Source organism: Liolophura sinensis, chromosome 2 (assembly GCF_032854445.1).
Source record: "Liolophura sinensis isolate JHLJ2023 chromosome 2, CUHK_Ljap_v2, whole genome shotgun sequence".
Lineage (NCBI taxonomy): Eukaryota > Metazoa > Mollusca > Polyplacophora > Chitonida > Chitonidae > Liolophura > Liolophura sinensis.
In genome coordinates, this window is record NC_088296.1 from 5,553,096 (window position 1) to 5,567,779 (window position 14,684).

The following is a 14,684-nucleotide window of genomic DNA, read 5'->3' on the forward strand; positions in this document are numbered from 1 at the left end:
AGTCAGTGCATGTACCTTTGGTTTATATTGCATTTAAGTATTTCAATTTCTATCTAAAACTGTGGCGTTCTAAGCTTTGATACGCTTTGAGAAACTGAGCTATCATGTAACTAAAATATTAGTCCGTCGCAAATATCCCACGCCGTTGTAAAATTGTGACACTTTTTGAGAAACAGGAGCCGGTTGTGTAAAAGTTTTTTAAAGTTTAAGCCCGACGTAAATCGTAATACCAGTCTTGTCCTAATACAAAACTAATGAGATTTATGGTCTAGACTAAATAATTTCTTCACACATTGTCTACACAAAGTATTATCTCCCAAGCCGCTAGCTCTGAGATCGGTTGACCATGTTCCCAGCAGAAGCTTAGTAATTCTGAATTCATATCACCTCATTATGTGGAAATACTAAAGACCATAACATCGCCAAAAAAAAAAAACAAAAAAAAACAAAAACAAAAAAAAAACAAAACAACTGTAACCGACGCTTCCACTGGGATCAGAACTTCGTAAGACGCCATTTTCAAATCACGTGACACCGTTCCTAGTATGGACTCGGCAATTCTCCTCAAAATTAAGATCATCTGTTTTCACAATATAGCTGATTATAATTCATTTCTGTTAATAATTTACACAGAAATTAAGGCTAAGACTCCAAAACAGTTTGTAAGTCACTCTTTATATGGTGCACATCTCACTGGTTTTCCACGAGTTTATCTTTTTCCGAATGATGCCGAGTGCGGTTTGGTTTGCTGCCGATGTAACAGATACATTTGTGTTAATTGTGGTATTATGATTGTTAATATTTTAAGTGAAATATTCTTGAGTATGGCGTAAAACACCAATCAAATAAATAAATTATTATAAACATGTCTATAGCTCAGTTTATTATAGCAGATACACCTATAACAGACATTTCACGTAACACACATCTCCGTAATGAATATTTTCATGATAGGCGAAGAATTAAATATGCATGTCGCCCTAGGCTTTCAGACTAAGCTTAATACCGAGCTGAACTGCTAATACACTTTGAGACAACTGGGCCCAGCCCTCAGTGCGTCAGTGGGAAGGTGGCATATCTGTCAATCCCGAAAGGTGGCTCAAATATGAAGAAGGACCCATAACTTTTGTTACGCCAAGCCTAGATTGTAACACAACGCCTCCAATGTTACATAGTATCACTTTCTACTGTAACACCTTTCTACTGTGTTTGTCTTTAATGGGATAACGGCCGAAGTCCCAGGTGGGAGGCATTGCATCGGTGACGCTGGACATTGTACTGCAGAGTCAACAGACGAAATACGCTACAGAGGAAATCGCAGCACGTCACATGTTTCGCCTCGCGCAACAAATGACTTGTGACGTGCATGTCCTATATCACGGTACCCCATTATGATGAGATGTGATAAATTCGTAGTTCTTCCATGATTTCCGGTCGCACGCCAACAACCCTCGGAAAGGATAAGTCAAAAGTACGACGTTTTAAGATATTTTAAACTGCACAGTAGTGCGGCTGTGATTGGTAAAATTATTTAATCTTATGCAACACAAACTGCGTTAAGAAAACTCCGAAAATAATTAAAATATTAATTAGATTTTTATCTGAATTATTCTGTGGCAAACCTTTTCCGCCAGTGGTGTGATCAGTTTGACTCTGGGATCACCGCGTCACGTAATTCAAACTGATCTGTAACATCGGCGAAATTTGAGGAATGGGAAAACGACAAGCGAGTTCCAAGTTGGAACATCACAGTCAACATCACCGCAGTTTTTTACTTTTATCTAATTCTGCATAAGCCATGGTGCACAATTTGCTGCTATTTAACATTTACACGAATAGGTAGAATGAAACCCTAACTTACGTAAACTGACTGGAGGCACTTTTTACCTTTGGTCAATTATCACACTGTTGGACTCTCTGTGCTGTAATATACCCGGTTCCCAATTCCGTGCATTTGCCGCACTCTGAATACATTCTGTATGTACAATCGATACGTCTTGCACACATTACTTCTTGCATATGTTTACTTCATACTGGCTATTTTCGGTGAGTGCATAACTGAAGCCATTCTTTCACTAAAACTGTATAAATGGTATACGTGACACTTCACCTGCTCGTATTCCAAGCACATTAGTGGCGCTCCTACCACTCTTGATCGGGTACAATCTGTCACATTATTCCATCTCCACTAATAAGAACGTTTTCATTCATATTTTTATGGTGTAAAAGATTGTTTTGATCGTCATAATTTTGTGACAATTCCTCCAGTATTATTCCCGACGTCCGTGCGAATATTTCTTCCGTTCATATTCACAAAGCAGTTGTGACATTCGGTTCATTCAAGTTCACATCGTACGTGACATTTGTTCCGTTCTCACCGGCATAGCCAGAAAGAGGCTCTGACGTCACAGGCAGAATATGAATCAAGACGGCCAAGTAAAGGAACAGGACACAGAGGCACTGAAAAACAACAACAACAACAAGAAAGAAATTGAAAGATTTTACATCCGCAATACGTACGCAAAATTTTAAATGCATTTCAAGCTAGACCTGATGGGCTTCAAACTGAATCTGCAGACAAGATTTGATAAAAACAGGACAATAACTGAAGCAGTTATTACAAGGAAACCAAAGACCAATCAGAATTAAGCAAATCGCGTTGTATGTAAAACGTATGACCCGATCCAGCTGGTTTTAAAACTTGATCTGAGGTTAAAGAAAATGAACGTGCACACAAACTTTTATCTCAATCAGACAATATTTGAAGGAGGTGTTGGGTGGAAAACATAGCGTCGCGGACGGACGACCAGACGAACGGATAGACTGACAGACAGACTGAGGGACAGATGGCCTGACAGACAGACGGATGGGCAGATGGACAGACGGACAGTCGGACGTGCTGACAAACAGGCAGATGGACGGCCATATGGATAGGTAGACGGCACAAAATTAATATCCCTCGATTTATCTGAAATTCCTCACTTAAAAAACAATCACATTTATTTGCTTGTTTGCTTGAATTTGACTAAAATGTGATAAGATTATGAAGAACGCTCATGGGTTATAGAGAATTTATTCCATATTTGTATGATTGTTTGTTTTCCTTCCTTGTTGTTTTATTTTGTTTGAAAAACTTACACAGATATGATTATTTGAAATATCTCTGTAACACCTTAGATACTTGGAACTAACTCACAACTGGCGATTTCAGATTAAGACTGTGTGAAGCGGAAATAAAAAAGTAACTCACACAAAGCACGGTAGATTTATTGACAGTAAAGAGCCTCAGTACCGATAGTCCCCAAGCTCGTGACGTCAGCTGACACAGAAACAGGCTCACCTGATTGGGCAAAAATAATACGATAAAGTTATTCATTTCCTAACATATTTATTACTGACTATCGTTTTATATTCGTTTATCGTTTTATAAATAAATCTATTCAACTCCAACCATAATTACGTGGTTTGGAAGACGATTGAAAAGAATTAAATTCCGAGAGATACATTTGTTGTGCTAAAAAGTATGAAAGTAAATATGAAAAGCAAATCAAATGTCAGTTACACAATCAAATGTCAGTTACACAATCAAATGTCAGTCACACAAACAAATGTCAAATACACAAAAAACACAAACATTATGAACATAAAAACACATCATCGAAGCGTTAACCACGGGAGCAATTTGTAAAATTACCTTGAAAATAATTTATTTATGTATGCTTGGGTTTTCCCATCGTACTTAACAATTTTTCACACATATGACGACGAGGAGTCAACAGGTGTAGTATACTGTGTCTTTTCGTTGCAGGTCGAGACCATGCCGCCAAATTGCTGCCGCTACTGAAGTATTATGCCGAAGACATCAGATCGGAAACTCCATCAAGTGACAATATTCTGATTCTGAGACCGATCCAACCGGTCCTGTTGCCATGGCACCCATCTCAGTGCTTAGCCCCAAACCAGGCAGCGAAAATACCATTTGTACAGTCTTTGGTATCGCCTGATCAGAGTTCTATCCCAGATCTCCCTACTTCCACGTGGACCCTATAACCACCAGGCCACCGAAGCGGTTATTTCTAAAAGAAACCACTTTACTTTGTTCGAAAGGAAACCAAGTCACGTCAAAGAAACAGACAAATCGTACTATACCATGTTTCAGAGCATCTAACTGGTTGCGTTACCTGAATGGCGTTCTCTGATGATCCGGAAACGACCTTATATTTAAGGAGGGTGAGGAGCGAGGATTGAGACTGAAATATACAATTGGGAGATGAAGTGAAGAACAGTAACAGTATATGGCCTCATGCTAAAGTACCAGAGCCCAAAATGAAAGGCAAAGAAGCACTAAAATAAAATATATATCAGATGAAAGGTCATTAAACAATGTCCAGGAAAGTAGATAACATTTCTATGTTTAGAATGTTTCCAACTGAGTAAGATGGTTTTAAAACATCCCATTCTATAGTGGTGTTTTATAAATCAGTGCATTTTGTTTAAACCTCCAACTGCTTAAGATATGGTGCAGTGAGTGTGTAAGATGTAAGCAATGACATTGTAATAACGGTTAGAATAAAACATTGACATAAACTGACAAGATGTTAATATCTGTTATATAGGACTTAATAATGTCAGATCAAACATTTTGGCGGTGGTTGAGGTGGGAAAGCGTTTATAACGTTGAGTTAATATTTTCTAACGTGTCAGAATTTAAACACCCCACAATATAAATTGAAAATGTTTTAATTTAAGACTATCTTAGACCAAATTACCCCTTTATTTTGTTACTGTCCACTTAATAAATGTTAAAAATCGTAGTAGATAACATTATGTTCTAATCTGTAAGTGGCGAAAGAGAGTTTTAAAAAGTTAACACTCACATTTAGTGCATTTGATATGTTTTATCACTATTAAACTTCCCAATCAAATAAATAAATAAAAATTAAACTTCCAAATTTACTAAAGTAATACATGTACTTTCGTAGCTCTTTTGTGGATTGTGTCAAACGTCGTTTTGGAAATTGGGCTTGCCATTACTGACCTGGGGCCGATTCCACAAAGCCATTTCTGACTTAAGTTAAAATTTAAAATCGTTCCAAAAGGTTCAGTTCTTGACACTGAAAGTTAAAATCTGGATACATGTTGTGTTAGGGCCAAACAGTCGCTTGTGACATTGTGGCCTTTCTATGTAAAGGGAGATAACTAATGTTCAGTGACATGTGACCTAGTCGGTTCATTAAATGAAGCACGTTGCAGAAGCAGCAGCTCTTCGTGTTTTGTTATTCATTTTGAACTGAATGCTGTCCAAGCGAAGTACTCATGTCTACAAACGGTATGCATAACCTGTTATTTGCACGTTTGTTGCGTAAATAAGACATAAGACTTTGTTTTGGATGCTGACCAGGGCCTAATTGCAGCCCTTCTCAGCGTCCGATTACCGAACGCTGCCGTTCTCTCGAAGTCAAAAAAAAAAAAAGGAAAAAAAAAAGGAGAAGAAACAGCCCGAATTTATTATAAGACTTCGGCTAGCCATTCGCCACATTAGTTTTGGCGAATATAATTTCTGTGGCGAAAGCAAACTGGTGTCCCTGTGCCACAGTGGAGAATGCAATGGATGCCTTTCAACTTCGGTTGTTTAAGTAAAAAGTTCGTAAATTTACTCAAATTTAATGCTGAACCCAGAATCAAGAAGGAATATTTGATTTCAGTCTGAAAGAACTTGGTAATAAAAACAACAAAGTTTTTAAACAGCATTTAAAATCGGAAATGTATGTCCAGAATCTTGTGACGAAAATAATATAATTCTATTAGCACTCAGATTGTGCGGGCCGGGAATTACTTTCAAAAAAAAAAATGCCGACCGACCCACCCGACTTCAAAAAATAGGGTTTGTTACCCACAACAAACAACTTTTTAATGATGGCCTGGGGTAGCTATGATACACTGTGATGATCAGATGCACATGTCATCCGGGATGGCAAAGCTCTCCACATATCAGTAAAAACAAGCTATCCTTAGACTGAATTTTCGAGCTATAGGTACGTGTTGTGGTGTGCACGTGGGGTGGAGGTCAACCGTTGGAACCGAAGACCTCAAATATGTATGAGAATCGAAATATTCAACAATGAGGCGCCCTTCACCGGTGGTTCCACCTCCTGCCCTTCTGAGGCCAGATTACGCCCTGCTGATATAAAGCATCGTTATCTTGTTGCTGTTGTAACTTACGTTTCCACGTAAGCTGATATTTTGTGTTACAGATGGCAGAATTGATGTACATAACGGTCTGCTTGTACATCTAAGACAGCATTATAGCAAATGTGGAATTTGTAACCCTGACATAGATCGTCTGAGTTGAATGCTTTTAAATGAGTAAACCTGGTTGTGAATGTGTTCTTTTTGTACTGGCTGATCAGTCGTGTGCTGAAAGAGCAATTGTGATTGATGCTAAAGTTTGAAATCCCCAAACTAATGTGGGTCACTGGGCGGGACTAGGGATAGGTGTTACTTCAGACCTAGTTTAGCGAGGTGTCGGAATTTTGATCAGAATTTCGTGAGACTTTGTGGAGGTACATTACGTACAGTACATACATACATACATACATACATACATACATACATACATACATACATACATACATGGCGATTACGGATTTACACAGTAACCTGTTTTACAAAACAGCGACGACAGTGTAATAGTTGGCAAACGGTCACACTTTACCCATGAATCTCAGATATGGTTGTATTCTACCTGCTAATGTAAATGCTCTAGTCGTAGCACCTTACACCCAGCTCTTGTAGCACCGTAATGACCATGGATAAAGCAGATTTAGGCAAAAGGAAATATATTATCATTAGCAGCAATTTATTGGAAATATAATACAAAAGACATACAAAACAAAGAGTAAGACCAGAACAGCGATGACAGTGTGATAGACGTACAGCATAGAGAGTAAGACCAGAACAGCGACGACAGTTTGATAGAGATACAGAATAGAGAGTAAGACCAGAACAGCGACGACAGTGTAATAGACGTACATCATAGAGAGGAAAACTAGAGCCGCAACAACAGTGTGATAGACGTACAGCATAGAGAGTAAGACCAGAACAGCGACAACAGTGTGGTAGACGTGCAGATTAGAGAGTAAGACCAGAACAGCGACGACAGTGAGACGGACGTGCAGATTAGAGAGTAAGACCAGAACAGCGACAACAGTGTGATAGACGAACAGAATGGAGAGTAAGACCAGCAACGACAGTGTGGTAGACGTGCAGATTAGAGAGTAAGACCAGAACAGCGACGACAGTGTGATAGACGTACAGAATAGATTGTAAGACCAGAACAGCGACAACAGTGTAGTAGACGTACAGAATAGAGAGTAAGACCAGAACAGGGACGACACTGTGATAGACGAACAGAATGGAGAGTAAGGCCAAAACAGCGACGACAGTGTGATAGACGTACAGAACATAGAGTAACACCAGCGACGACAGTGTGGTAGACGTGCAAATTAGAGAGTAAGACCAGAACAGCGAAGACAGTGTGGTAGACGTGCAGAATAGAGTGTAAGACCAGAACAGCGACGACAGTGTAATAGACGTACAGAATGGAGAGTAAGGCCAAAACAGCGACGACAGTGTGATAGACGTACAGAACAGAGAGTAAGACCAGCGACGACAGTGTGGTAGACGTGCAGAATAGAGAGTAAGACCAGAACAGCGACGACAGTGTGATAAACGTGCAGAATAGAGAGTAAGACCAGCGACGACAGTGTGATAGACTTGCAGAATAGAGAGTAAGACCAGAACAGCGACGACAGTGTAGTAGACGTACAGAATAGAGTGTAAGACCAGAACAGCGACGACAGTGTGACAGACGTGCAGATTAGAGAGTAAGGCCAAAACAGCGACGACAGTGTGATAGACGTACAGAACAGAGAGTAAGACCAGCGACGACAGTGTAGTAGACGTACAGAATAGAGTGTAAGACCAGAACAGCGACGACAGTGTGACAGACGTATGTGGTAGACAATGTGGTAGACGTACAGAACAGAGAGTAAGACCAGCGACGACAGTGTGGTAGACGTGTAGATTAGAGAGTAAGACCAGAAGAGCGAAGACAGTGTGATAGGCGTGCAGAATAGAGAATAAGACCAGAACAACGACGTCATTGTGATAGCTGGCAGATGGTCGGCCTCTTGTCAATTTACATCATTCAGGGTTTTATTGTAATGTAATGTTTATTCTAGTTGTTCATGTAAATGCATAAATATTAGCGATTCAAACACTCCCTAGCACCATGGTTTAAGCAGAATTAGGTTAAAAAAATAAATACAGTGATGTTAATTGCAATTTACTAGCCGTCACAGGTTTAGAATTACTCAAAATGCTGCGTTGCCTTGGATCACTGGTGAAAAAGTCATTGGTCTAGAATTACTTAAAATGGTGTGTTTCATCATATTTTATAAATAATAACAGGAAAGCATTATACAGGGACAAGGCTTCAGGCGAAATCCTGGTTTAAGCAGACATATGCCTATCAATGATATATGCGCTGAACACGAGGCTTGTGCAGCTTTCTAAAACTGGCCGCTGGTCTATGCATAATTATAAAACTTAGTCTGCGTTTGATCTAAAAGCCAATGGCCAGGAATTAATTCTCACATTTTACATTGGATTTTCAAGCTAGACCTAGTTATCTACTGCTTACACATGTGCTGACACAGGCGCATGCGTAGAGAAATACCAGCAAGACGAAAGCCGACATCGTCATCAACACCACCGAGGCTAGTCGTGCGTCACTTCCGGTAGAGGAATGCAAGCAAAGATCTCCCATTAACGCAAGAAATGTCGCTGAGTTCACAAGAAAGGTAACGGATGAGTAGAATGACATCATGTGATCTACCGTGAGTGTCAGATGACCAATAAGTAGATGGCGCTGCCGAAAATCTTCCAGACAACGATGGACACTGTTGTCCACGTCGATGGCAGTTCTTAGGGTATGATTGAGGTGTTGGTATTCCTTGGTGAGGGCGACACAAACTAAATACAGCTGGACTAGGGGGAGAATCCACGCTGCGGTTGTGAATATCAACGCTAGGGTAAAGATAACAGTCAACAAGACACTGCCTGTACCGAAGTTTACCGGACAATTACGAAGACTGACCCGATCTATTACGAAGATTTCGTCTGGGTTGAATGTGGCATATAGACAGAAAGTCAACAGGGTGAGCAGAAGTACGTATCCACAGATGGAACAGCCGAGTGATGCTGACCTCAGATGACGCCGTGACTTGAAAGTTGGTTTGTCTCGTTCCCAGTAGGCGTTCCACTGGAGAAATAATTCCGCGAATGAATTGGAATTCCAAGCCCAGAAACAAAACAGAGCGGAAACTGCGCCATGAATAAACCATCCTAGTATCGAGAGTTTCAGCACGACTCCTGGTTTCTTCCATTCCGATGGAGATAGACAAGACAACAGACGGAAAACATTGGCCCATAATACAACCACAACAAAGAGACCGTAACACTTGGACAAAGCATTTCCGTGTCTGCAATGTTTCATACTGGTAGGATAGAACAACCCAAACATAGCCAAGAGGTAAAATAACGGCTCAAACAACTTGAAAATCTCCGTGTTTTGAAATTGAGGACGTGTGTTTTCGGCTTCAGGATCTTTCAGTTCGTTCGTAGGCCTATTAGTCTCCAAATCTTCGTTACGAATAACATATACCTTTTTCTGTCTCGAATTATTCCCTTTGCGGGATATGTCGCTGCTCACTGCTGCACTAGCCAGTGTCTGTACAGCTTGTGGAGTGGAAGGAGGTCCGATGTAAAATTCTGTACCGCGAAGGATTCTAGGTGTGTACGTCCCCATGGCGTGCTCAGTTCCCGTGACACGACCGTAATTTGGCTTGTATCGGCCATTGCGGACGTCATACCGAATTAGCAGACCTTCAGACACAGTATTTCTTTCCATTCCTCCTCCAGGCATTATATTTTTGGTGACAAATTCACTAGTTATCTTTGTCTTACCTCTGACAAACAGACTTCGCACATGCGCAGCTCCATGTTTGGATTATTTCCAGAGATCTGTCTATTGTTCTTTAAAAATCATGGGCTACGTGAATGGATATTTCAGCGCAGTACACTCAAGCTGCAACCCAGGCGGCGACTGTTCGGAAACAGTATCTCATGAAGGGTCCATTACTGGTACCAATGTAGAGACTGATGTTCAGGGCTCTCTTTAAATGTTTTCAATCCAGCTGATAGAAGATGTCATGCAGAGTATTGAGAAACAGAAATCCCTTAGTTGACGGTTTAGGAGCTGGAAGACCGCAAAAATTCTTGCAGTCAAGATTCGTCGGTTACACATAATGGTTCCAACCCTGTCGTCTTGAAGAGGAATAATTTCTCGATATGGAGGAACGATCAGTAGACATGGGAGTAGTCGTGACGACCACTAACAGGAGGGAAACATGCAGACGAAAGTCTACTTGTTTTGACAAAAGGCGGATAAGTTACAGTTTGTGTCACTTTCATAACAATACCCAACATCTCGCGAGATTACATGGATGCCATGGAAACGCAGTTGTAACCAAGGTCTGGAAGCGAGTAACATATACCTAACCTTTTTGAGAAACACCAAGTGCAATTATTTTATTTGATTTCGAGTGAGTACATGTCATGAGTAAAGGGTGCACCTTTATCTCTGGATTTTCGCTTTATTCCACACAGTCAATGAGGAATTACTGGGCACTTTGGTTAACATTAAATAGCACTTAGCGCACAAAAGTCAGCTGAGGCTAATTGGCGAGGTACGCGAACACCTGCTATTTATCGACCACTTAAATAGGTATTGATGTGTCGATCAGAAATAAACAAGGAACATACAGATAGCTGTAGCATTGGTTTAATGCAGTGCAGCGACGAGATTGTGATAGCTGGCACATGGTCACCACTTAATAAATGCTTAAACTATCTGTATTTTGATTTACGAAGGTCATGTTGTGATCGAGAAACGCGAGTACCAACGTATCATACGTGGTGCTGACGACTGGGGGAAATGTGTTACTAACTCAGAAATGCCTCACAAAAATGCAAATTTTCAAAACAAAATACTAGAGTAAGGAAAGAAAATATTAGACCAATGGCGACAATCTGATAGACTTTAAATGGTTACACGTAATGGCTCTTGTCGATTAACATCACTTAACGTTTTATTATAACTGTTAAATGGTTCATACGTAGTAAGTTTTGCACTTTCAGCACCAAGGATTAAGCAGAGTTACGTACAAATGTGCAGTGATGTAATTTACTAGAAGCAACTCGTCCGGAATTACTCCGCGTGCTTGTTGTCATCACAATTAAGATACAATCGCATTAAAGCGCTGCTGAAAGACCAGGGGTTACTTGCACCAAGCGATTGTAGGTTAAGTTGATTGTAATTAATCAGCTTAGCCCACAACCAAGTCGCCCCAAAGGCCTCAGGAATGCGTAGTCCAGCGGGATTATGGTTTAGCCTATATTTAGGTTTAGAGTGCTTGTAATCGGAACTCGCTTCACGGTGATATCGTCGAATCGATTCTAATGTTCTAATTTACCTCCCTCGGAATCAGCAGATGACGATCCAATCTTAATTGGGGCCTCCGTGGCTCAGTTGGTTAGCACGCTTCAGCAGCGTAGTGACCCAGGAGTCTCTCACCAATGCGGTCGCTGTGAGTTCAAGTCCAGCTCATGCTGGCTTCCTCTCCGGCCGTACGGGGGAAGGTCTGCCAGCAACCTGCGGATGGCCGTGGGTTTCCCCCGGGCTGTGCCCGATTTCCTCCCACCATAATGCTGGCCGCCGTCGTATAAGTGAAATATTCTTGAGTACGGCGTAAAACACCAATCAAATAAATACATAAATAAATAAAACCCAATCTTGGTTAATGACGGTGAATTTCCACCAAACGCTAAATGTTTCGAAGCAGTTTGTCTCTCGTGTGTACTCATCCCACGATCCAAACCAGCGTTGTAGTTAGAATGGTATTTCTCCAAAAACTTCGGATGAATACTTCTTAAGTCCTGCCGGTTACGCCAAAATGCCACATCCCACACGCACAAATTACATGGCCAAACTACAACGCGCTAATGACATCGCCATAAGTCGCCATAAATTGTTAGAGTTTAAATTATTTATTACCGGTGCGTGACTGGTGTTTCACACCATGCTTGACTGGTGTTTCACACCGTGCTTGACTGGTGTTTCACACCGTGCTTGACTGGTGTTTCACACCGTGCTTGAGAACGTTTCACTTATATATGACGGCGTACTCAAGAGTCTTGTACGATAGCGGTCAGCATTAAGGTACATGGATAAAACACTGAGCATAGCCCAAAAGAATTCCACAAACATCAGCAGGTTATTTGTAGACTGTCACACGTATAATCGGAGAATGAGCCAAAATAAGCTGAACTCACACTCATCGTCCCTCACATCGTGACTGGATTGACCAAATGTGCCGTTAAATCGCGGTAAATAAGAAAGTACAGGAATGGTCTTCCGTGCATCCAAAGTGTTCATGTAAGCCACTATGGAAACTTCTTAATGTGCATAAGGAAGAATTGTCAGTATAGTCCGTCTTATGCTCTCAGTTTTATCTCCTGTTTAGCTCTCGGAGGTTTTGTTTTGTTTTTTTCTTTGAAGCGATTTCTCCCCAAAATACTGTGGCTTATTTTGCATATTACATGGGTAACTCAGGTTATAAAAAAGAATGATATATCCACATATGTGTTATAAAATATGGTTTTTTTTTCTTTTTTTTGATTGGTGTTTTACGCCGTACTCAAGAATATTTCACTTATACGACGGCGGACAGCATTATGGTGGGTGGAAATCGGGCACAGCCCGGGGGAAACCCACGACCATCCGCAGGTTGCTGGCAGACTATAAAATATGGAAGATTATAGAATAGTTATTCAAACCAGAACGGCGATGACAATGTGATCGCTGACAAATGGTTACACGTATACGGATGAAATACGGTCTGATGTAAAGGACTCCTTGCAACAGGATGGGGAACCCCATGTCGTTCAGGTCAATTGCCAACCTGCTCACAGTGACAGATGTGCGAAATGAAGCCGATGGAATTGGCCAAGTTAAAATATTCGTTGGTAGCCATCAGCCTACTGCTTTATGCCGTTACATGCATATGTATGTTCTAGGCCCTAACACAATGCACACTCTTTTCTGTTAATGTCCTTTTTTATTGCATGTATATTAATGACTCTTTGGTACCTACAATTCTTTTAGCTTGGCACCACAGGCATACTCATGTGTGTGTGTGTGTGTGTGTGTGTGTGTGTGTGTGTGTGTGTGTGTGTGTGTGTGTGTGTGTGTGTGTGTGTGATTGACTGTAGGAAAACAGAAAGAAAAGAATTTACTCACACAATAATACAGCCGTTAAAGGTCGTTGCAAGAATTTACCAGAGCGACATGTAATAACAGATTTTACGGTAAGACTTGTATAACTAGGGGACATAGATTTGTTACCTTAAGATACGATAGGCATTTATCTAGTCATAGATTTAAACAGAAACAGAAGAAACATCAGTTATAATCGCTGCAACAACGTAATTACAGAAACATCAAGATAAAGATTTACAACCGTGTCGTTGTTAAAAAACACATGGCTAATGTCTAGAAAACTAAAAATACATGCACCTTAATTAAAATTTGACACAACACAGCATGTACACACTTGGATAGAGTTGGAACATTTTTCAATATCTGTGCACAAGTAATCAACATTAGGCTGTAACATACGGTTTATACTGGCCCTTTAAGTTGCTGTAAAACGTTTACTGCTTGTGGAAGTCGCCATTATCATGTCTTGCGCTTGCAGAGACAAGGAAGAGTACAATGGTGTAAAGTGCAAAAGTTGTCTCCCTTGATCAGTACATAATCGTGGTTTAAACATCATATCAGCCTTTAAGAGAGAAACTAAAATAATCATATTACAGACTTGACCATTACAGCATATGATAATATCCTCTTCCGTCTAACGCTGGTATCTGAAACAAGTTTTGTGTTACGAATTATACCGTGAAGATATGGCAGTTTCTTTAATAGACATTTATTACAAAGCTAAAATGATAACCAGGTGCTCCTTTTCCCAATGTATAAGTGTATGATATGCTTTTAGCTGCAGTAAACAGTGTCGCTCTTTCATTGCATAGGAATGGTAATTCCATGGTAACTACTCCACAACAGCCCTAATACCTACAAAGCCATTATTACCCAAAATGCATCGGGTAGGTAGGATCCATTGGACCGAAGTCGAGGTGAATTGAAACAATTCGCTGGGTTACTTTATTAATAGAGCATTGAGGGCAGATTGGGGCATACATACTGTACGTCTAATGGACTTTATATCCAGAGGTTCTCATCTGTTTACACGCGGGTAATAATGAACGGGTATGATCACCTATTTTGTTAAGCTTTTGAAGGCGTTCTAGAATTTCCTACAAATCGATACCAGTTGCCATTGACTGTAATACACTGTTGCGTTCCACTGACGCTGTAAATATAAAATTTCAGTGTTTGAGTTACTGAAGCCTCACGCCATTGCATATCGTTCAAAGCATTCGTGAGATGTACGTAGTTTTTAAAGACCACTACATGTAGCGCTATATTGCGGCGCAAATCG